Source organism: Podarcis liolepis (assembly GCF_965112155.1).
Source record: "Podarcis liolepis genome assembly, chromosome: 10".
Lineage (NCBI taxonomy): Eukaryota > Metazoa > Chordata > Lepidosauria > Squamata > Lacertidae > Podarcis > Podarcis liolepis.
In genome coordinates, this window is record NC_139562.1 from 47,801,421 (window position 1) to 47,825,773 (window position 24,353).

At 41.6% G+C, this 24,353-nt stretch overlaps 2 protein-coding genes across 6 annotated transcripts in view; both read right to left on the minus strand.

Annotated features, from left to right (window-relative positions):
* The window catches only part of LOC310688179 (uncharacterized protein), a gene marked incomplete at its 3' end in the record, with an annotated part of 317,822 nt that overhangs the window by 90,932 nt on the left and 202,537 nt on the right, over nt 1-24,353 (minus strand). The window lies entirely within an intron of this gene.
* SLC16A7 (solute carrier family 16 member 7) overlaps nt 1-24,353 on the minus strand; it is a 98,014-nt gene that overhangs the window by 66,174 nt on the left and 7,487 nt on the right. Inside the window, exon 1 of one of the 5 annotated variants that reach the window (XM_083463630.1) lies at nt 10,476-10,533. The exons of 3 other annotated variants lie outside the window; for them this stretch is intronic. The gene's annotated coding sequence lies outside the window, so the exon portion shown is untranslated. Of the gene's footprint in view, nt 1-2,285; nt 2,422-10,475; nt 10,534-24,353 lie in introns of those variants that run through there. One more of the 5 variants, XM_083463631.1, reaches the window with a different exon arrangement.

The window sequence follows — 24,353 nt, forward strand, 5'->3', positions numbered from 1 at the left end:
TACAGCAACCCCCTGCCCCAGCACATGTACATGATCAAACTTCACATAGTCTTAGTATGCACTTGAAGGCAAATTCCACAGCCTACATTCTTTGGTATTTTACTATTCTTATATGACTGGGACAACTCCAAACAAATTGACTGTGGACTGCAGATCCCAGTCCAGATGTGGATGCAGCTCTCAGGTGGCATGTGCCAAGTGAGGATTCCCAGGTAAGATCCTCCCTCTATTGTGTGGGCAGGTAGTCCCTCCCCTACCTGGCCTGGTCTCCTTGGCAACGCTTCCCCCAGGTGGGATTGGACAACTGACTGAGGTAGGCGGAGACCTCCAGGTATCCCACCTGGGGGAAGGCGAAGCCAAGCCTGTGTTGATGGAGCCGCTCCAGATCCAGGGGCTGTGCGCGTCTACACGGGGGGCGGTCATTCCAATCAAAACGGTTGATCTGCTTACATTAAAAAATATGTACATATAGGCCTTCATCACCCACTGGAATCAATGGGGAAGCCCACCTTAGTCTGGGAAACTGGGTCCAGATCAGAGCTCAGTGGCCTATACAAATTCACTGGATTAGGGAGCAACATGTTGCAGAATGAGAAATAACTTACAGGGGAAACATTGTTAACTTCAGAGGCATTACTTAGACTTTTGTATTATTAAAATAAGTGTCTCACAGACAAATGAAAGTCACAGTGCCCGCCTTGGAGAATTTAATGAGTCTTGAATTTCCAGTCAGATGACCTAACACCAAAAACTGAGGGAGAGGCAAAATTTACACAAAATAATACAATCAAGTGGTCTGTTGTGATTCTACTTAGTATGTGTGTCATGTTTAGTATACATATTCATAGAGCTGGCTGCATTTCTCTTTGCCATTCTCCTGGCTTTAGATAATATGCAGCACAATGGACCCTAATAACTTTATTAACACTTTCAGAATGTTACTTTACTCTTTTCCAGCTTTCCCCCCACATCAATCAGTCTCAGCTTCCTATAAACTCTAAAGTTTCGCCTGTCAGCTCTCAGGCATTTCCATTCCCGCAACCCTGTCTAGGACTATGCATGATGGCAGAAGGCTTGCTTCTGCAAACTCAGAGCCAAACTGCACACTACACTGAATAGGTTGGCCTTGTGTGTTTCTTTTATTTTGCTTTAAAACGACGTTAAATAGCAACTGTCAGGATTGAGAGGGTTAAACAGGATCGGGCCTGTGATAGAAAGTTTAAAAACCCTTCCTTCATGGTTCCCCCAACCAAAAAAACCCCCTCCAAATCTGCTACTGAACCCAGAAGTCAAGCTGCCATAGAAGCAAGTGTAGCTTTGCCGTGGATGCAAATAACAGCTTCAGAAATAGACCATGGTGTCTGAAAGTAAAAGGATGATCCTGTCACCACCACCAAAATCACGCTGCAATGGGTCCCCCCAGTTACCATTTATCAATTGAAAACAAGCTGGGACAAACTATGAGTTTTAGTGTTATCTGTAGTTTGGTCCTCAGGTCACCACCAAACACTTGAAAAAACAGGATCCTAGTGATAGGCAGCATGTTGAACCTTCATCTGCTCATTACTTCCCACTGTGGCATCCTTCCCTCCCGACCTGACCCCAACATTCAAAGACCAGGAGAAAAGTAGTTTGGGACTGGGGTTGCTAGAAGAAAGTCAAAGGGTCTAGGCCTTCTAGGGCCTCCATCTGAAACCATCCCATCTTACTAGGTTGGAAGACAGTGGTTGGCTGCCATCATGTACATTTCCACTCATAATCATCATCTTAAAGGCCTGGGAGATCTTTTCATGGGCTTGTTGATCACCGTCATTACCCAAAGATAGACCCATGGCTACTGTCAACTCATGTGTCGTGTCTCCAAGAAGGAGTGCAAACATACACAGCTCCCCAAAGCTGCTCGTTTGGGATGCCTCATGAGAGTAGACTAAGTATGTCACACAAAACAATAGGCCCATTGAAATTCATAGACATTACTGATATTACTCCGTTAATTTCAATGAGTCTACTTGGAGTAGAACAACTCCATACCCACCCCACCCCATATCAACAAGCAACAAACAGTTCAATAGCAAGATAATATTGTTTCTTTTCTTGTTACAAAGACAACAGAAGATTCTTTTTCATTCCCTTATTTCTGACACCAAAAACTGCAAATTGCAATGCTGACCCCATTAAGTACCAACCTTTACCTTAGCCCCAATCTTCATAATTCCTGCACACCATTGTTTTTTTCAACTGTGAAATGTACTTTTTAGGGCAAGTCTCATATTAATGGCACGTACCTGTTGGATAAGCTTCTCTGCTAACATCTATTTTCCAAGGCTTACTGTACCCACAATCTATGAAACAGCGTTATGGGACTTTTCCAATTTTGTGTAATAGCAAGGCAACATAAAGCGTTCCGAAATACACCACGAGTTTCTGACTGGGTACAATTTATTTAGCTCTCCTTTATTCAGTGAGAGCGAACAGTGTGCTAGAATGTTTCCAAGGTTTATAAATAGAAATTAATAAACCTGCTGAAAGCTCCTCTTGAACTCGTTGGCAGGGAAGGAGTTCTACTAACATTTTAGGAAAGACTTCCATTGCAATCTCATTGAATGCATTGCTCTTAGTCATTTGGCATTCCAGCCACCACAAGCTTTGACCATCAGTTGACCTGGAGAAGGTCAAGCTGATATAAGCGAGAAGGGTTGCTATGAAGCAGTCATATGTACTACTGAAATATTATTTGAAAACTCTGAGCTTCTGCTTCTAATTAAGGAAGAACAACTAAGTTTTTGCTCAAATGCTACTTGCAGGCTGAATCCAGACTTATACTTAGTGGGCACCCATTGAAATCAGTTGGACATTTCCTAATTATACATTTTCTAATTATTTTATTTCCAATTGTGGTATTAAGAGGCACAAATGTTCTTCACAATGTGTTCACAAACCTCTAGGTAAACCAAATTTCATATTTCAGTGGCTGGACTGTGCTAGTCTTGAACCCTATTGTTCATTTTTAGAGTGTCCCTGACTTGGAGGCACAAGATGACATTAAAAATGTCCCAGGGAGTCATTGTAACCTCTCCTAGTCAGCCGCAGAACACTTCCAGTTGTCCTAGAAGCAGACAAGATGCTGTTAATCTCTCCCTGGAAATTTTATAATGGCAACAAAAATCCATTACTAAGGAACCTTGGGCATCAATTTCAATTTGTACATATCTCCTTCTCTTCCTTTTCCTCCCAGTACTTTCCTTCATGTTCACAGTTTGAGTTACCATGTGTGCGTCATCCTGACCAATCCCATAAATGCCCTGTCTCAAAGCGAACTGAGAAAACTCTTAAACTGAAATGGCACCTAAAACTGATCTCCCCGCCTTTCTTTATCACTGCCAGGTATTCCCTCCCCACCTGACCCATAAAATTCTACAAATGTGGTTTCATTACTACAAAAGAGAAAAAGAAAGATTCATTGTTGCTAGAGTTTGTGGGGTTTTTTGGACAATTGTTTGGGGGAAATGTGACTTTAGAAATTCTTACAGCAAGTGTATGCAAGAAGAAAATAAAGAAAGAAAACACCATTTTTGTTTCCTGGGGCAAGATTTCTACTACTGTCATTTGGGGTTAACAAAACTTACATTCTTTTGAAACACTTTCTTTTTTGTTACCCCCTTTCGTATTCTGGATACATTTTGGCAAAATATAAATGTAATAAATGAAGTCTGAAGAAACCAGTACCAAGAGCGGGAAAATTATAATGCAATTCCCTCAAGTGAAAATGTAGAACAATGCACACTAAAATTAAAATTGCAACAAGCCCATAAAAATCTCTCAGTAACATTTGTCATCTGAAAGCTGGAGGAGCGTTTGTGTCAGAATGAAGGTGTAATGAACTTTAAAAAGCCAGTTATGAGGGCTCTCTCAGTTCTCTCTCTATTCTCCCCCCCCCCCCAGAATAAAATGCCCAGCTACAAGTTGGGAATTATTTGCAGCCTAGGTAATAGCAAACTCCCATGCAGCAACTTTTAATGACTATGACCCAAATTTTGAAAGGGAAATGGGGAATTGCAGCTGTGCGAACAGCTCTTTGGTCGATCTGCTCAATGCATAATGGCATTTGAGAATAAAGTGTTTTCTGTATACAAGGTGTTTAAATTTTCCTCATTTTGCATTGACCTTTCCCAGTAGATTTTAACTCAGGGGCAACAGTGCTTTGACCAGAAATAACTGAGCAAAGCATGTCTTTTACCTCTTTCTCAAGCCGTTTTTTGTCTGCAGCTGTGTATGTGTTTTGTGTATGTTTAAGAACTACATGGCTGGTGTTCAGTCAACCTGCCTGTTGTTGTTTTTAAATACTCCTATTTTCAGCCAATAAATAGGAAGATGATTCATGTACATTTATGTACCACTTAATAGCCAAATTCCTAAGCATACAAAACGCATACATAAAAACACAGTAAGGTTATTAAAAAGTCTACATGCAACATGATAAGCAAAAAATACATTAGAAATAACACATAAGACATCAATTAAATGTCAATGCATAATAAAGCAGAGCAGTGTGATGAATCTTATGAGCAAGGGAAAGCCTGCTTAAATAGATGGATCTTCAGAAGGTATTTTAAGCTTGCCCCAATTTCTGCCTCACAAAAGGGAAGTGGAAGGGTGTTCCAATAATAATATGAAGAGAGCCTGTTGTCATAGCAAACCTCTGACCCCTGACTTGACAGAATATGGACCTTCCAGCCTGTGAAATCAATGGGTTGGGACCTCCCGACACAACTAAGCTATTGACCATGGAAATGTTGACATTCCCTCTCCCTATCACTCAACCTCTCCCTTCCATACCTGTCTGAAATGGCTCCACTTCCTAAAGCGCCATGAGTTGTATCTATGAAAGCTTCTGGGTCAAAAATCAACTTGTGCTGTGGACAAGTCGGTGCATGCTTCTTTTCTTCATGGTTCTCCATGTATTGGAATTTAACCATGTTCTGGTTTATTGACTTACAGACCCGATTGCCACCTTTTTGGATGCTCTTTGTAAGTGCTGCCTAGTTCATAACGGGCAGGGCATGAAGTCTGGAAGGTTGCCTTGAGATACATAGGGGCTCTATCTCCTGTTCTCTCTGATACTTCATATACTGTCCTTTCTCCATTCAGTCGTTGCCTGCAGTGACATTAGCAGCACCAGAGCTAACAGAGAGAGGGCATATCCCTGGCAGATTTGTGGCAGGTAATACCTTCAGTGATAGTGTTGATCTGCTATGGCAACCATTTCCCTCTTGCCTTAATCCTCCATGTACGAATGGACATACCGTAGATTTTCAACAAAGTTCATTATAACTGCAACAGAGACACACTTATTCAAAACTACATAAAAGACTGAGGTAAAAATTGCCTGCTCACAACGAACGGTACATTTTCATGCGCATGTCAGTGAAATCTATGATTCAGGGCGCACCTGGAGAGAGAAGAATCTGAAGACCATTAACTATTCTTTGAAGTGGGGAGCCGACTTCTTGCTCAAATGCATCCTCTAAAAGCAATAGTTATTTAGAAAATTCAAATTATTTTTATTGGTTCAACCCCGAAGCATTTTCAGTAGGCGAGAGTTACTGCATTTTGAGAACAAGTAAAGTAGTAAGAACCATTGCCTCACATAATAGCGTAGCACAAATGGAACCTACAAAGTTGACAGTTTAAATCCTATCTTTTTCAGCAAAGCCCATTTGATCTCTCTTTCCTCCCTTCCTCTTTCCCAACTGCAATGCGGTCATCTAAAGTAAAAATAATATAATTAACTCAGAAACAACTTGGTGATTTCTACTTCGGGCTACACAAATAAAAGGCAAGTCAGAACAATGGTATTTTCTTTTAAAGCTTTTCAGTGAGTTTACTTTGTTCTTTTGAAAGCATTCATAATATTATTCCAAATGCTGTTTCCATACTAGATGTTCTCTGCATGTGTAGGAAGACAGGCTTAATTGTCCAGAATTCCTTTCAAGAAATAAGAAAATGAAGTGCACATATAGTAAGTGAATTCATGGAAGATTTATTTCCAAGATAGTGTATTTAGGATTACAGGCTTAAATGCAAAATGGAGGCATAAGATTTGGGTAGTTTCAATTTTAAAAAGAACGAACAAGGGAAAGCAGCATTATGGCTTTAATTCTCTCCTACGATATAGGTTGTTTGCCACTAAATTTATGTGTGATAAAGATCACCCACACTAAACTTAAGCATTGTCATGCTTTACATGTGACTGTATATATCATGCCATTGAAAGATTCTGGGACATATCCAGCCATGCCCTTTCATGTATGGAAGGGCTCCTTCCATTATGCAAGGGATTCCGAGCCAGCAGAGGTTGCTGCTGGAGGAAAGGAAAGGCGGCCTTCATAGATCTCTCCATACACCCCCACCCAGGAACAACCTTGGGGATAAAACAGGGGGCTGCAAGAAATCAGCGAAAAATTTGCAAGGTAAAGGGACCCCTGACTGTTAGGTCCAGTCGTGGACGACTCTGAGGTTGCGGCGCTCATCTCGCTTTATTGGCCGAGGGAGCCGGCATACAGCTTTCGGGTCATGTGGCCAGCATGACTAAGCCGCTTCTGGCAAACCAGAGCAGCGCACGGAAACGCCGTTTACCTTCCCGCCAGAGCAGTACCTATTTATCTACTTGCACTTTGACATGCTTTCGAACTGCTAGGTTGGCAGGAGCAGGGACCGAGCAGCAGGAGCTCACTCCGTCGCGGGGATTCGAACTGCCAACCTTCTGATCGGCAACCCCTAGGCTCTGTGGTTTAGACCACAGTGCCACCCGCATCCTGGTCCTATTAGTAGAGTTCCACTATTGGATCCATATGCCATTTTAAACTTTTTGTTCTCTCTCACCTCATTTGTGTTGCCCCATTCACTGGGAGCCTGAGCATTCAAAGCATATGCTCCACTGTACCTGCAACTTAACACTAATCCTTTCTTGCAAAACATGTTATGACATCAACCTACTTATGTGCTTCCCTGGGGGTGCCCTGTAAGCACATAGACAACCTCAGTTTCAAATAGGAATCTTTTTTCTGCATAAGAATCCCTTGCTTTTTCCAGTTCATCCCATCTTGCTTTCCTGTTTGTGTTTCTGCAGTTTCTGGATACTCTTGGTTTCCTGATAATTTTTATCTCCTTACTTCCTTGCATTGTAATAGGAGATCAAAAATGGATTGTCAGACGCAATGTCAGTACCATAAAACCAACCACATTCTTATTATTCTAGTGTGGTTTTATGGCACAGTGTGCTCTTGCTTATCCCACCTACCTTACATCCCAATGTGTCTGATACTAAGTGGGTCAGGCAAGATGTTTCCTTCCTCTGAGGCTACCCAGGAGGAACTGAAAAATGCTACAAAACTAAGTCTCTTGTTCTCTCTCTCTGGCTGTTTGACAAAACGGGAAGGTATCCTGGCAAGTCAATTTGTGTGCTACTTTTAAAGCAACTTTTCAGGGACCACTAAGAGCATAAGGAATACTAAACAGAGACACAGGCTTTGGGGATCTTAAAGTTCTACTTAAAGGTGAAGGAATATCAATGGCTACTAGCCACAATAGATCTGTTCCACCTTCGTTGTGAGAGTTAGTATGTCTTTGAATACCAATTGCTGGGAATTACAGATGCAGAGAGTGCAGCTGCACTCAAATTCTTCTTGCTGACCACCTTAGTGGACTTTTGGCTTGATCTAGCAGGTTCATCTTACCTTGATATATTCAGGATCACTTAAGAATGTAAGAGGTGCCTGGCTGGATCTGACCAAGATCCTGCAAGAATGCCAGTGTCTTAACTGTATCCTTCTCCGAATGATCAACAATTTATTTGTAATCTCTAGAACTCAACATTCACCTGGAGCGGTGGTATAACTACTTTGGATCTGAAGAGAACATCTGTTCAAATGGCATGCTCAGTGCTAATATTTTGAAGTTTACTCAATAAGGACAGCAGGTCCAACTGTGGTACAAACATTACTATGTTAGGATTCTCATATACATTCCCAGCCTGTATATGGCCAGGCATCAAGAGAGGCTTCTTGGTGGTTGCACCCCAATTATGGAATATCTTCCCCCCAAAAAAAGGTTTTACTAGCACCTATATTATGTTATTTTCAAGGCCAAGCAAATTTAACTTTTTTTTATTCAACAGGGTCTTTTAGTTTCAGTTATATGTTTTGATTTTTTTAAAAAAATAATGTAAAGGCATGAAATGCTTTCTCTTGCTGGTTTTTCCTGTTAATTTTATGCTAGTCTGTTTTTATGCTGCTTCTTGGTAACATTTTATAGTGGACGTTGAGTTTTTGCATTGATATGGCTTTATGGATGATATGATATTGCTTATATTTCTGTAAACTGCCCAGAGGACTTGGCTCAATGGGTGGTCTAGAAATGAAAGAAAGATGATGCACAGTGGATTTCTGGCCCATCTCTTTTGCAGCACCCTCAGAGGCTGTTAGTAAGCATGCTATAATGAAAGTGTATAGTTTGGGCACCAAAGTGATACGAAATTGTGTGCCACCAAAACAAACGCAACTTCTAAAACACCCACCCCCTTTTTAAAAAGGCCTAAGATAAATGTTTTCGAATAATTTTGTTTGTCTCAGAAGCACACGTGGATCTCTGGATTGGGAAAATAACGGTGGTCTTGGCAGAAATCATATCAGGTGTCTCACCTTAAGATGTATCTCTTTAACAAGGCAATGCATGCTTATAAAAGTTGGACTATTTCATAAAAGATTATTCATTTCTGATGTCCTGCATTACGAGTCTCTTTTTCCCCCTTCTTATTCTGCAAAACCATTCAACATATTTCTTGGGTGCTGTTTCATGCACATCCAGCTCTTTAGTCGGGTCTCTTTTATTGCCACTCGTCCCTTTCACTTTATATTTCCACTTTTTGTCCTCACCTTGAAATCCAGCATAAATTTTGCTTTACAGTCCTCATTTTTCTTTTTTTCACTTGCCTAGTCTATCCATTTCCCCCTTTCCATCCAGCATGCATTAATTAAATCCTCCACCCACTCGGTTTCACTTAATGCACAAATACGTTGACTAAATCTAGTCTGGAAGGAGTTTCAATATGCATAACAATGGATAATTTCCCAGATTATTGCCATATACAGATGTATACATGCTGGCAATGCAATCCTACACGCCTACTCATTTAATTGAATGGAGTTTACTCCCAGGGAAGAGAGAATTGGATTACACCCTAAGGCTCCATTCATATATGATCTGGGTTTAAACATCATGAATATCAATGGAACTTACTTCTATGTATGCATGTTTGGGATTGCACTGTGAAAAGTATACTGTCAATTGCTATATTTGTAAAATAGTAATCATAAATGGTTTTACGTTTAAAATCAAAATACCACTTTAAGTCATGAAAAGTTCTTCCATGTGTAACTGGTAACATCATACAGCACAACGATTGGCGCTAAATAAATGTTTAATAGTGGTAATTTGAGCAAGTTTCAGCAGTATATAAATTGCTGAAATGAAGAAGCTCCTCTGCTTGCAACATAAAATTCTGACTACTTCTGCCTGACTCTCACAGTTTAAATGAAGTCCCTGACTAATTCAGGGAAATCAGCAGTGTCTTAATAGGTCGTGAAATAAACTAAAGTTCAGCCTAATCTCAGGAATCAACAAATAAGGAATAAAGCAAATCCCCTGCCTAACTGGTGAATTTTCAAGCTCATTTGTCAAATCTGCAAAATAACCACAGCCCTTTGTGAATTATGCAGACATTTCATCATTGTAGCAGGTAGCATTTCATTAATTACTCAAAGGTATTGCCAATTTGATGAAACAGGTAGAGGTTGATTAATTTTTAGAGCTTTTTTTTCTTTTTTTAGCTGCATAAGTGATTAGCTTTCTTGAAAATTGCTAGGCTCTCTAATTTAGGCAAAGGCTTTGGTGAACTGATAAATCAGGCACAGTCAGTTGAAAGAAGGAATAAATATATAGACTGATTCCCAAATGAAACCATATCACAAGAATATCTTTAAAATATTTTTTCCGGAAAAAAATAAGAACTTGGAAAAATTCATAACCAGGCCTTTCACATACTCTTCAAATTATTCATGAAAAGGTTTCCATCATCACCTGTAACACAGTAAAATTGTCGCATTTGTTATGTTGAAATGACTAGGAATACATCTGATTTTGAAAAGGCTGGGGCTAGAAGTATGTAAACACATTTGCTCAGGAGTAAGCCCCACTGAATTCAATGGAACTTGAATTCACGTAAGTTTCTACACAGTTGCAGCCCAAAAGACCTAATATATATGCGATGCATGCAGTTAAACAATTACACCAACATGCTAGCACAATGCAAAACAACCCATAATCATTTCATTACTGCCAATTATTAATATCCATTATTATGGTCCAACGTTGTCTGCTATCTTTAAGTAAAAATGGAAGAGAAAGTGGTGAATTACCTGGTAGAAGACCTCTGTCCAAAGACAATAATTAACTCTCCTGGCTATAGAAACTTTAGTATGAGCATTTAAAGCCCTTTTGTAATCCTGATTGGTCAGTGATAAAGCATGCTGTTTGTTTATTTTAGGCAACCAATTGAAAACTGAAAAGGCATCTCAGAGTACTTAGTGCAGAAGGTTACGGGGACTTCTTTTTAAACCCTTTAGTGCTACTTCACAGAAATAATGATCATTTATTAAAAGCACTGAAGTATTATATTTTTAATGAATGAAACACTACCCTTGTTTAGAAGAGTCATAGTCACAATTCTACAATATATATTTGCAATGGTGCTGCATGTGGAAGTGACACAGAAAATCATTTCTATAACCTCAGAAATGCAGCAGTAAAATAAAAATTAAGTTTCCTTATATAAGCGACATGACATCCTCCAGCATTGCAAAGTCTATAGCAGGGTAGCATTTATTTGGGAGAATTTAGCAGCTCCTTGGGTCAGACTTTATTAGAAAACTAGACCATCTTTTTTCAACCAGACTTTGTGCATTAAGAGGATAAGAAGCAAGTCTTATTAAGAGGGCGTGTGTGAATCATTATGTGTGATGGATTTTGATATAATGGAAAGGTGTGCTAGTGTGAAAGAAACAGAGGTGATTTTCTGCAGGTTCTTCCTTCCTGCTACAGCCTCCCTGTGCCCCTCTCATACAATTGTCCATGTTGTTTGGAAGGCTCCCTCTCTGAACAGATGTAGGGGAGGGACAGGTACTGCAGTTAGGGGTTAACATTTCCCTGGTGGTCCCCCCCACTATTGTCAGAGTCTATATCAATCTTGGGAAAGATTGAGGGCCCAAGGAGAAGGGGACGACAGAGGACAAGATGGTTGGACAGTGTTCTCGAAGCTACCAGCATGAGTTTGACCAAACTGCGGGAGGCAGCGGAAGACAGGAGTGCCTGGCGTGCTCTGGTCCATGGGGTCACAAAGAGTCGGACACTACTAAACAACAACAAATATCAAGCCCCACACAATTTGCATAGGATAGGAAGCCAATATGCTAATGGATCGAATTTACCATTAGTATATAAAGCACCTACACAACTTGGCACTAAGATAGCTGAAGACCTGCCTTAGCTTCTCTATACCTGCCCATTCACTACAGTCGTCTACATCCTTGTGGTACCACAATGAAAGGTTTGTTTTGAGGCAGCTTGGATCGGGTCCTTCAGCACTGGGGCATCAACCAGCCTTGTGGAAGACAAGTTAGAAAAGACCCAGCATGGTATACATGCCATAAAATATGAATGCAAATGTTCACTTTTACAGGCTTTCCCAGAAAGACGAGTTTACGTTTAGTCCTGGAGGTGAAAAAGGAATATAGGATACGTGCTACATCGAACCTTCCAAACAGATATGATGAATACGATACCACATACTTCATGGGCAGCTGTTGCCATTACATGTTCCCCACCCCCTTATCATATAGCAGTAAAAAGGGTATTCTGCTTTTATAACACCCACAGTTTGGTTTTTAAACTGCAATGTTACTTTACTACTGTGAGCATACATTCAAATGGACTCTTACCACCAGGGGAAATTGATTAACAGGACAGGACTAGTTTTTAAGGGGAATTCCTGACAGGCTCGGTCTTGTAGCCTAGGTACTGGCACAGACTTGGGCTTAGGAGTGCAATGCAGAATGAAGCTTCCTTGCTAACCAGTCTGAGTCATCTGAGGACATGGAAAGAAGGGAAGACTCCAACTGTACCAAGGCTGTAGTCTAGGCAGGCACCCTGCCTGCTTCTGTGAATCCAGGATCATGCAGCATCGCTGTTCAGAAGCAATAGAAGAAGAAGAAGAGTTTGGATCTGATATCTCGCTTTATCACTACCCTAAGGAGTCTCAAAGTGGCTAACATTCTCCTTTCCCCTTCCTCCCCCACAACAAAGACTCTGTGAGGTGAGTGGGGCTGAGAGACTTCAGAGAAGTGTGACTGGCCCAAGGTCACCCAGCAGCTGCATGTGGAGGAGCAGGGAAGCGAACCCGGTTCACCAGATTACGAGTCCACCGCTCTTAACCACTACACCACACTGGCTCTCACAATAGTCATTTACACTACCTAACATGTACATGCAATGTTATGCTGGGCAAAGACAACAGCAGGGTTTTTTTTTTTGCAACAGGATCTGTGTGTGCAAAAGCATAGCTTCTGAAATGATTGCAGCCTGCTTGGTGTGGCTCTGGCTCTCCTTGGGATCTCGGTGTCAGAAGAGAGAAGAGATCCATCCATGGCTTGTATGCTGCAGTTGAGAGATCAGGGTCTCTTGGTGACTTCAAGACCCCCACTTATTTGGGGCCCAGCTGGAAGCTTTTAAGACATCCAGTAGTGACCAAATACATTTCTGAGCATGGAAATGTCATGGAAAATCTTTCCCCTGAACTTGGTGAGTGCAACAGAGGCTTGCAAACCTGGGTGAAGAAAACAACAACCTTGCAATAGAAACTAAAGGAGTGTCTTGATTGAGAAAGAATACCTTTCTCAGTCTCTCATTATTTTTTCAAAAAAGAGGGAAAAAAGGATGCAACTGTCATTGAACAAAGAACTATTTAATGAATTATTTGCATAGCTCCAACACATACAGTTGAATATTTATTAGCTTAGATAACAGCGGCATGCCAGGATTAAGTAATAATAAGACAGGGGTATCAGAATTATTTAATAGCTGCATGCTTGACTGTGTTAAGTAGGACAAAGGTTAAAGCTTAAAAGGTAGAGAACATTTTATTTTTCCAGTGTTATGTGATCATAAGATAAATTTCTTTAGGGCATCCAGTATAATTATTATGGTTATAAAAGCACAGAATTTTCAGGGTGGAGAGAACTATATAAGGAAATCATGTCAGAAATAACACAAAATCACAGCATAGAGCTCAGCGGGCTCCTCTGTTTACAACAATGGACACATTCCTTAACAATGTTCATTCGTGGAAGTCATTCCCAAGCCCTATTTATGCAAAGTCCTGCTTACCACCTATTAGATACTTAACCTCTGCTCCATATTAAGCAAGATATACCAGGGCTGTTATTCCAGCATAATGACCCTCAATTTAACAGGAATCCAGACAGCAAGCCACCACATATTATCAAAACGACACGCCATGGGTCTCTGCAACAGACCTTTAACCCACCCACCCCCTACCCTGAAAGTACTGCAAACCAGTGCACTGCAAGCTGGACAACATCCCCAGATACTGCCCATAAGTTTGTAACACAGAGGGCCAGGTATTTTGAGAGGTAAGGCAAAAGGTGTCCGAATCTGCTGTTTAGGCTACAGTTCAAGTCAAAACCAATTCAAAACAATATGCAGCATCTCTTGTCAAACAAAAAGCTCATCATGTTACCCAGACATTGGCTGTGTCCTGGCTGAAGTTTTAGATGACAGGTGATAGGAGTCAATAAGATGGAATTTCGATCAACCAATCAGAAAGAATTCAATGCAGGCTACGGTGTAAGTCCTGGACTAAACTCACAGGTGGGTGAGAAATAAAACAGAAAGACAGACAGACAGAAACAGTCATGAAACAGAAATCTTGGAATATATGTATCTTGTTCAGAGTGTCTTCTATATACAGTGGTACCTCGGGTTACATACGCTTCAGGTTACAAACTCCGCTAACCCAGAAATAGTACTTCAGGTTAAGAACTTTGCTTCAGGATAAGAACAGAAATTGTGCTCCTGGGGTGCGGCGGCAACAGGAGGCCCCATAGGCTAAAGTGGTGCTTCAGGTTAAGAACAGTTTCAGGTTAAGAACGGACCTCCGGAATGAATTAAGTACTTAACCTGAGGTGCCACTGTATTGATATCTCTTTTTAGTGGTGTCTCCAATGACCTGCTGCTTAGTGGAATCAGCTACTGGGTGTGACCTACCGCAGCTCAGCATTACAAGTCTTCTGAATGCTAGACTTTGAAAATTCAATCAATAAACTGTTTCCGTTCATTCATTTTTTAAAAAAACAACAACTTGATAAAACAAAAAGGTCCCACAGATGAACACAGCAGCAGATCTTAAATTTTGCTTTTGTTTTTTAGAAGACAAAAAAACTTGTAAATTGTTTTTGCGCAATTACTTTCAAAAACTGTAAGCAGCAGGCACCATTTTAAAAGAAGCTTTCCCCTTCTATGACATACATCAGGGGAAACTTCTTCAAAGCTAGTGCCTGATATGATGTGCCCCTACATCATCTAAAAACAAAGAAAGCCTTTTTCTTCGTCAGACTTATTGTTTTACTCAGATGAAAAATTGGGCAGATAAAACGGATCAAGCAACTGACTGAATTAAATTTATGGAATTAATCCAACTAAGGGACAATGGAAAAACCAACAATAACTGAGAGAGAGAGAGAGAGAGAGAGAGAGAGCGCAAAAAATGAAATTCCTGCACAGAGGCAGCATAATGAACATTTTAAACCCCAAAACCTGGATGCATAAAAAGTTAATTTGCCTTGACCTATGGATGAAAAGATCATAAAGAAGGGATAGATTATGTTTATCATGGAAGGCTCTTTTTGATGCTAGGTGTTTATTTGTTTGTTTGTATTATAATTTGGATCTGATTTGAGATTTATGGGAGTTTCCATTGCAATGTCTTAGACTATTTGCAGATGTCCATGCTCCCTATTAATCACCAAACAGTAATTTATCTAACTGATAAACCACAGTTTGGCAATCAAACACAAAAGCACAATCTCTTATCTAGCCCTTATCCACTATGCTACTACACTAGCCAGGCATTTGCCGGAATTGACTCCAAGTGAGAACCATATGAAGTAAGCTATTTGAAAATTTTCTCTTCTCTGGGTCATAGGTTTGAGCCCCAAGCTGGGCAAAAACATCCCTGCATTGCAGGGGGTTGGACTAGATGACCCTTGTGGTCCCTTCCAACTCTACAATTCTATTCTACTGCCAAGGTGCATTTCCTTTGTCTCCTTGCCTCCACTTTTGTCCCTTCATGCTTCTAAGAAAAGTCACGCCAGCAGACATGTTCCCTGACACAAAGGCTCACTCATCCTTAGGCTGCAGGGAGAGACAAAGACATTTGAAATAAGCCTGTTTCTCTTCTGGATAGTGAACAGTTTCTGGGGGCTTCCTTCCAGCCAAGGAAGTAGACAGTCCATTTCTCCCCACAGCAGGATCCAAATAAACACTGTTGCAGGTGAGGAAACAAATAGATGGATTCTCTCCTGGCAGAGTCAAAAGAGCAAAACTGTGTCACCCTTGGTGGTAAGAGTTCAGCCAAACACAAGAAGTTCCGTCCTCAGCGGGGCTCATCTCAAGAATTCAAGTCCACCCTTTTAGCAAAACAAATACAAACAGTTCCTTTCTCTGGAAGTTGTTAGAGGCGGGAGGAAGGGGAAGCCACAAAAGGTTAATGAACTTGGCAGGAGTCAACTAACACAATTGAAATTACCCACTGAAGCAGTAAGAATTGTGAAACCAAGAATCCCAGCTGGCTAGTTCCAGAAAACAAGAGTTCTCTTACATCTGAAGAACGACTTGTGGGAAATCCACCCATCCCATCATTTGATCTTGCACAAAGCTTTGTATAGTCTTAACCCTGGAAATAAGGCAGGGTCCCTTCTCCTATTTCTGTGTTAACTGTCGCAGAAATGATAAGTATGGATATGGTTCAGCATTCTTCCTCCTCTTCTTTTTCTATTTACTTAATATAGGTCTCCCTACAACAGGCCCCTTCAGAAGACTGGAAAGAAGAGTTTGGGGCCATGCTTGTTTTGTGCAATTTAAAACCAGTGAGCATAATACAACAGGAAGGTCGATTCTTGTTCATGGGTCAACCCACAATGTGTCACTGAAAACAGGCAGTGTGTTTGAAGGGATGCATCACATTTAGCCCTAACACTATTGAACTAGTTCTCCCAGATCTACACCAGAAGTAAGAAGACTTTACGCTTACTGTTGCTACTTTGCTGTTATTATTACTAGGACTGGGCAATATCTGGTTTTCAACACTGTAACAGATCACCAGCTAAATATCGTGATATACTGACATATCATGATGTCTCAAATAAGGATGAAGCTATGTAGAGGTATTGGTTGGCTGCATGGTTTTCCCCGCATTGTGATTTTTGCCAGTGGCTGCTCTTTGTGATTCACTGCCGCCTGCAATGAGACAGGTGAGAACTGAAATGGCAGAGTTAACAGGGGCTGCAGGAATTGAGAGAAGCATTGGCTGGCTTCATGGTTTTCCCCATGTTGTGATTTTTGCATAGCACACAAACACAAACACACACATCATGATTCATAATATATTGCCAGGTCAAAAATTATGAAACTGATATCACAATATAGTCTTCCAACTGGTTTTGGATAATATATCAGTTGCACATAGAATCATAGAATCATAGAGTTGGAAGAGACCACAAGGGCCATCGAGTCCAACCCCCTGCCAAGCAGGAAACACAAAACCTTTGCCCTAATTATTACTAATATTGTTTTTATTTGTTATTGTTACTCCATGCTTGGTACAACAGTAAGACTAAATTATTCTGAACCTAGGGTCTGGAGGACCAGTACCAAATGATGTCCAACAGCCTTGAACCCAAAACACCACTACTGGTCTTTCCAAGCTCTCTATCAGCTGTATAATTTGGGGCAGGGCAGTCATTTTGTTGCTGCTATTACTAAAAAGCTGGGAGAGGAGATAGAAACCCTTACCAATCCGCAGCAAGTCACCCAGGGATATATCAATAATGTTACCCTCTGTCCAACTCTGTTTTATGTACAACTGTGTTCTTCTATGTGTGCACACACCGATAAATTCTCCTTTTTTTACCACTAAGTAAGATTACAGACAGGGCAAAAACCTCCATCTCCTCACACAAACATTTACTTAGCTGATTTCCCCCTGTAAAACATTCAGTGTGTGAACCTTTAAAGGGGTAAAAGGATTAAAAAGAAAATCGCTGAATATTTGGCCAGTGGTTCTTCCAGTGGTGTTGCTGAAATGTTGCTAGAGCATTAAGCAAGGCTTTGGAGCTGCAATAGATCCTGGGTTCACCTTCTGCCGATAACTTGTCTCCTGTTAGTCAACTTAAGAGCTCCAGACTGTGCTTTAAGGATTCCCACATGAATCAGCTGATGATATTTCCCAACACTGCAAATATTTCCAATAAGCCTCCTTTACCAGAAATGGTACAAAGAACATTTCTTTATTACTTAATAGAAAACTAGGAGTAATATTCCCCTTCAGTACCACAATCCATACCCAGAAGCAATTCCCACTGAGTTCAGTTACACCCAAGTAAATGTGCCCAGGATACTAGCCCTCAGGTGTGATCTGAGTCAGGCTTAATTTGAAAGAAAGTTCCTTGGAAACCAGCCATGATGGCAAGGTTCTGCCTACATTGTTACAGGCTCTGAATAGTTGCTGCAAATTACAGGATGTCAGAACGCTGTTTCCCACAGAGTGCATGTTTCCCACAGCAATCTAGTTGGCCACTGTGAGAACATGGTGCTAAACTAGGAGGGCCTTTGGCCTTCTCCAGCAGCCTCATCTTATTATGTCCAACCCTTTATGGGGCTGTGGGTGAAATACATACCCTCCAACATTTCTGTGATGAAAATAGGGACGTCCCATTCCGCAATGAAAATGTTACTATTTATACCCAGCTTACTGGGTTGCCCAACCACTCTGGGCAGCTTTCAACATACAGTGGTACCTCAGGTTACAGACATTTCGGGTTACAGATGCTTCAGGTTACAGACTCCGCTAACTCAGAAATAGTACCTCTGGTTAAGAGCTTTGCTTCAGGATGAGAACAGAAATCATGCAGCGGCGGTGTGGCAGGAGGCCCCATTAGCTAAAGTGGTGCTTCAGGTTAAGAACAGACCTCCAGAATGAATTAAGTTCTTAACCTGAGGTACCACTGTATATAAAAACATAATAAAACATTATTATTTTTTTAAAAACCTCCCCTATACAGGATTGCCTTCAGACAGCTTGGGGGACGGATAACTCCATCCCCTCCAACATTTCTCCAATGAAAATAGGGACATCCTAAGGAAAAGTGAGACATTCCCGGATCAAATCAGAAACTGAGATGGCTTCTCTAAATCAGGGATGTCCTGGAAAACAGGGACACTTGGGGGGTCTGGAAATATCTCTGCTCTCATAGTGGTGGAGACTCTAAAATACAGCAATGAGTAGTTTAGGTGGCCTTCTTCTTTAGCATGTTAACTATTTTATTTAGGTTTGACATAAATGCTCCTTTTAATTAGCAGAAGTGAAGCAACAACTTGCATTTCACCTCGCAAATCTGAGGCTAACTAAAAGATGCCAACCAAACTGGCTATTCTCTGCAGTGTGACAGTTATTTCTGGGTTCTTATAAGAGCACCAGGTGTGGGGCAGGTACAGTTGTGGCTGCAAAGGAACCATCGGGAGCTTACAGTGAACGATGCTGGGAGTCTTGCTGGGCTTGACTACATTAAGGTGTTAGTTCCTCATAAAGGACACAAGCGCAGCTGAGAAGCGGTTTGGTTTTAAACCACTTCCTCAAATCGCAGATGTCTGCAGAGGGGGGAAATGTAACACACAGAGGAGATGGTTTCAATGCAAACCACTTCCTTCAAACTGACTTGACAAGGAATCCCTGTAAACAGCTGATTGGCAGTTACAACAAGCCCCTCTGAAGGCATGCCCCTTAAAGCTGTGCCATCAAGAGGTTACTGTGACCACCGATCAGGGGTTACGTCAACCTCCTTTTGAGCTTTAACAAGTGTCAGTCACCAGAAATCATTATGACATCAGGTAGGACGTGCCAATCAGAAGGTTGGCGGTTTGAGTCCCCGCCACGGGGTGAGCTCCCGTTGCTCGGTCCCTGCTCCTGCCAACCTAGCAGTTCGAAAGCACGTCAAAGTGCAAGTAGATAAATAGGTACCGCTCTGGCGGGAAGGTAAACGGCATTTCCGTACACTGCTCTGGTTCACCAGAAGCAGCTTAGTCATGCTGGCCACATGACCCGAAAGCTGTACGCCGACTCCCTCAGCCAATAAAGCGAGATGAGCACCACAACCCCAGAGTCGGTCACGACTGGACCTAATGGTCAGGGGTCCCTTTACCTTTACTGTTAGCTGACATGGGAGGATGGAAAAAATAGGGACCCTATTCCCCACCTGTCTTACAGCTTTGGTTCAGTTGCTCTAGGAGAGGGTTTTTGAACGCAATGAATTAGACAACTTATTTTTTAAAAAAATATTTTCTGTTTCACTTTCCCTCCCTATTTGTGCTCAGCATTCATCCTCACCTTGTGCAAGGGATGTTCTTGCCATTCCCTATTGTCTTTCTCCTTTCATAAGTTTCTGCTCTCCCCCTCCCCACTCCCTTCATTAATGTGCTCATTCATTCGTTCATTCTTTCATTCAGGTTGACAGTGGAGTGAAATGGCTAGTGCCACCATTTCTAAAGTGCTAAGAGTCAGCTTTTAGACAACTTCCTAAGGGACTGGCAGAAGGAACAGAGGAAGGGAAACGAGGACAGGAAATCAACTAGGATACAAGCTGTGCTGTGTTCATTTGCATGGAACAGAGTGACACCCGAACTGATTTATGGCAACGATTAGAATAATAATAGATACCTCCTATTTGACCTTTTTTCATAAATGAAGTTCAAAACACTTTATGAGAAGAGATTAATATTATATGGGGGAGAAAACTGCCGTAAGAAACTTGTGATGAGCAGAGCAAAGTACCCAGCCCATTAGAAAGATGGGGTGAATAAGGAATCTCTAGATTCATCTCTAGGACTAACAACAATTTCAAATGCACTCATCAAACAAAATGCAGAATCCTATTGTTTAGCTGTTTAGTGAATACATTTGCTTTTCACGGATGCAGCATTTTAGATAGACACAAAGTGAAAATATATGCACCATATATTTCAATGTCGTTAGCTACAGAAATGTATCCAAGATTTCTCACTTACTCCACTTGTTAGCAGCACACACACAAATTATCCCCAGTAGATATTTAACTTAAATCTGACCAAGAAACTATTAGATATATTTGTATTAAATAAATGCATTAAAAGCCTTAAACAATTGCTTCTGGCAAATTATTTTGCAGGCCAATCGCAGGAAGCTTGAGGTTGCTGAGGTAGGGGCATAAGAAGCAATAAACAACACTGCAACCTTTGGGGGAGATCAAACTGGATACTTTATTGATTATAGATGTAAGTAGGCTTTCGCTTTAGCACTGGGTATGCCATCTTGGTTGCTGGCTGATTAATTCCATCAGGGTCAATCCTGGGTTAAGGATCCCCATATGATGCACATCAAATACAGGTGACCCCTCCAGGATGCCAACTGGGGAGTTCCATGGCCCCTTAGCCCCTTTCTGGGCATATGGACAGGATCCTCCTCCTTGGACTCCATAACCAGGGTGCTGATACTTTGATCCTGAGGAGAGGGGGGCATAGCTCCTTCACGCACCCCTAATTAGACGAAGGATGCAACCCAATGCCTTTTCCCACCAAGACGTTGTGGCAATTGCTGCGAGGCAGGGAAAACCTCTAAACAGGCCCAACTGGTCTGCAGGCAAATTCTTCCCTGGCCACAAATATGGCAACTCCGTCACTCCTCAACAAGGTCATAAACACATATACCACCTGCTTACCTTCAAGTGGAGCCAAATTTATAGAGAGTGGGAGGATGGGATGCTCACTGGGGATTGTTGGAAGGTGGCTTTTATAATTTGGAGATGTGGATCTGGGTGGAAACAGACTTTCCCAGGTCCATCTCCAAATTCCCACTCCACTGGCTTCTGATTGGTCAATTTAATGTCAAAAGAGGTAGGGGAGTCCTGTCACTCCCCACCACCAACCAGGGCTGATGACATTGGCCAGCCAATAGCATGGGAAGCTTTTCTCGCCCTCGCCCATAAGTTGCCCACAGCTGTACAAGGTGGGAACTGCTGCCGCTGTCGAGAATGATCTTTCTGTTTCTGTTTTCTTTTAGTATTCCAAAACATACAAATAAATCAGTAACCCTCAAAACCTATGGGTATCTCCTCCTCCCCCCCCCCAGACTATTAGAACTTACAATATGAAGATAAATTTGTACCTAGAAATTACGTTTGTAAGCAACAGTTCAAATAGCAGCTTCTAATTTCTCAAACAGGTTCAACGGGGAACAATTCATTTCTTGTTCACTGTGATTCCTGACATCACTTGAACAACACCGAAAGAACGGCCAAAAGTACATGCTGTTTTACCAGTCATACCAGACTGGAACTCAGCTACAGAGTTCAGCTTGGTGCTGTCAGACTAACTAAACATCCCCATAAATCTTTCAATTAGATAAGTACTAAAAAATGGTCAAAACATTGTTTTTAAAAAACAAAAATGGTGGACATAAAGCACAAAGGGCAAATGAAGTAGGAAAATACAGTGGTACCTCGGGTTACATACGCTTCAGGTTACAGACTTCACTAACCCAGAAATAGTACCTCAGATTAAGAACTTTGCTTCAGGATGAGAACAGAAATCGCATGGTGGCAGCGCGGCGGCAGCAGGAGGCCCCATTAGCTAAAATGGTGCTTCAGGTTAAGAACAGTCTCAGGTTAAGAATGGACCTCCGGAACAAATTAAGTACCTAACCAGAGGTACTACTGTACACACAAAAGCAGTGCACCAAAAGATAATTAATGGAGGCCAAATTATTATGAAGTTTTAAGATGTTTGATGCAACATACTCTGTCCTTTCTGCCACCTACATGCTGCACAACAGAGGGTGGGTGATCATGGCTAGCTTCTTGGAAATGCTCAAGTATGCTGAACCATTGACCAAATGAGGCTCAGTCAGATGCATTCAGGTCGGGCAATTCTATACCTAAAGTGCAGTACCCAGCATGGTGACCTTTCCTGGGTGGCAGTAATAAGAAAAGGTCAGGAATGCATACTTGGTTGGTAACCTGCAGCAGCATTTTTAGCTAGATAAATAAGAAAGAGTTTGCAGGGAAACAGAGCCTTTATGAAGAGTGATTTTTGTCTAAACTGCAAAAACAATTGGCTGGATGTGGTGACCTGAAAGGTTAACAAGGCAGCTCAACAAGAACAACCCAAGGGATCCAATTCACACAACAGGATAGGGGGGTGGGAGCAGACAGAGAAGGTCTAATATTCTTCACATTCCTCTTGCCAGCACTGAAGAAGAAGAGTTTGGATTTGATATCCCGCTTTATCACTACCCGAAGGAGTCTCAAAGCGGCTAACATTCTCCTTTCCCTTCCTCCCTCACAACAAACACTCTGTAAGGTGAGTGGGGCTGAGAGACTTCAGAGAACTGTGACTGGCCTAAGGTCACCCAGCAGCTGCATGTGGAGGAGTGGAGACGTGAACCCAGTTCACCAGATTATGAGTCTACTGCTCTTAACCACTACACCATACTGGCTCGTTGAAGAAAGAAGGCAATGTCAGACTTAGGACCAATATCAAAAACCAGACCAAGGTTTTAGAACTAAAAGATTTGTTCCCAATTTCAAGCAGGGTGCCTACTGATGTACAAAGCATTGTGTGCTTATCAATTTCTTTAGACCTTTCACTGAATTTGATGCCGTCTGATAATTCCAAATTCCACTAAACATTAGTGTTCAGATTTAGAAGTTGGTATCTTCTCCTCCTTTGGGCTCCTATGTGGTCTTGCAGAAAATCGTTGGACATAAACATTACTCTTTCTGCTTCAAAGATTTTTTGAAACGAGAACACGGCCATAGGTAACAATAAACTTGTTGGGGTGGGGAGCTTTTAAAAATAATCACAATAATCTCAGAACAGAAACTTTGGACCACAATGTGCCCTCGCCCCAAAGTTAATGCGAGGCATTTGAGTCTTGCATTGTTGACTGCCTGCCTGCCTGCCAGCACTTGACATTAAAAGAAGTTTCTAAGCAGCCGCTAAGGTCTTATGCAATTCATGTTGCTATAAACAGTCAGCTGAAATAAATTTAAAATCTACCATTGTGGAAAAGCAGATATTACTCTCTCGATCTGCCTAATGCTTTGTTGTGCATGTTTCTGTCCATCCAATTTGCATGGCACTTTATCACGAGGCAATAATTTCACGAGCAAAACTGTTAAGAGCTCCCTGCTGCAGAAAATCTCTGGAGTAGAAGTACTTTGCGGTCAAGCTTGCAATGACAACAGCTGAGGACAATATGCAGTCCTCTAACACTTTTATCTCCCCAGCTCACAATCCTGATCTTCGTCCACTTTCCTGAACAAACCACGAAGACTTACTCTCAAGCAAGCATGCACGGGTTCAAACTGCATGCCTCACCATACAGCTCCATTCCTTTCTAACCAACAAGTTGGCAGGAAAACGGTCTTCAGCACTCCAAGTTCAATGAAATCAAGCACTTTTTTGAGTACTAAAGCAAGACTTTCTTGACTGCATCTCCACTTATGTGCAGAGCTGTTTACAGCCATGGCACGAAGGTGAACTTCTAACTGCACCTGCAGGGCACGAGATCAGGCTGATGGTTTAGGGAATATTAAGGAGCTTTCTGAGCACACCTGGGCTTTGCACCTGGGTTTGCTCAGGAAACAGAGCTCGTAGTTATTCCTGACAAGTTCACTGTCATCCCTACCTAATGCACACATATTACACCTCGTATGTATTTTCGAACCTTATTGTCATCGGTAATCCTTGCTTCTGTACTATACGAGAAATTGCAGTTGCATACTGAATTGTAACTGGAAGTCTGGCACATACGGATGAGTGTTGCTTGCTTTGTTGTGTAGAAACTTACTTTGAGATACAAGAAGGCCATCGTGCAGTTTGTCTGCTCTTTGTGGGATGTAGCAGCTGCTCCC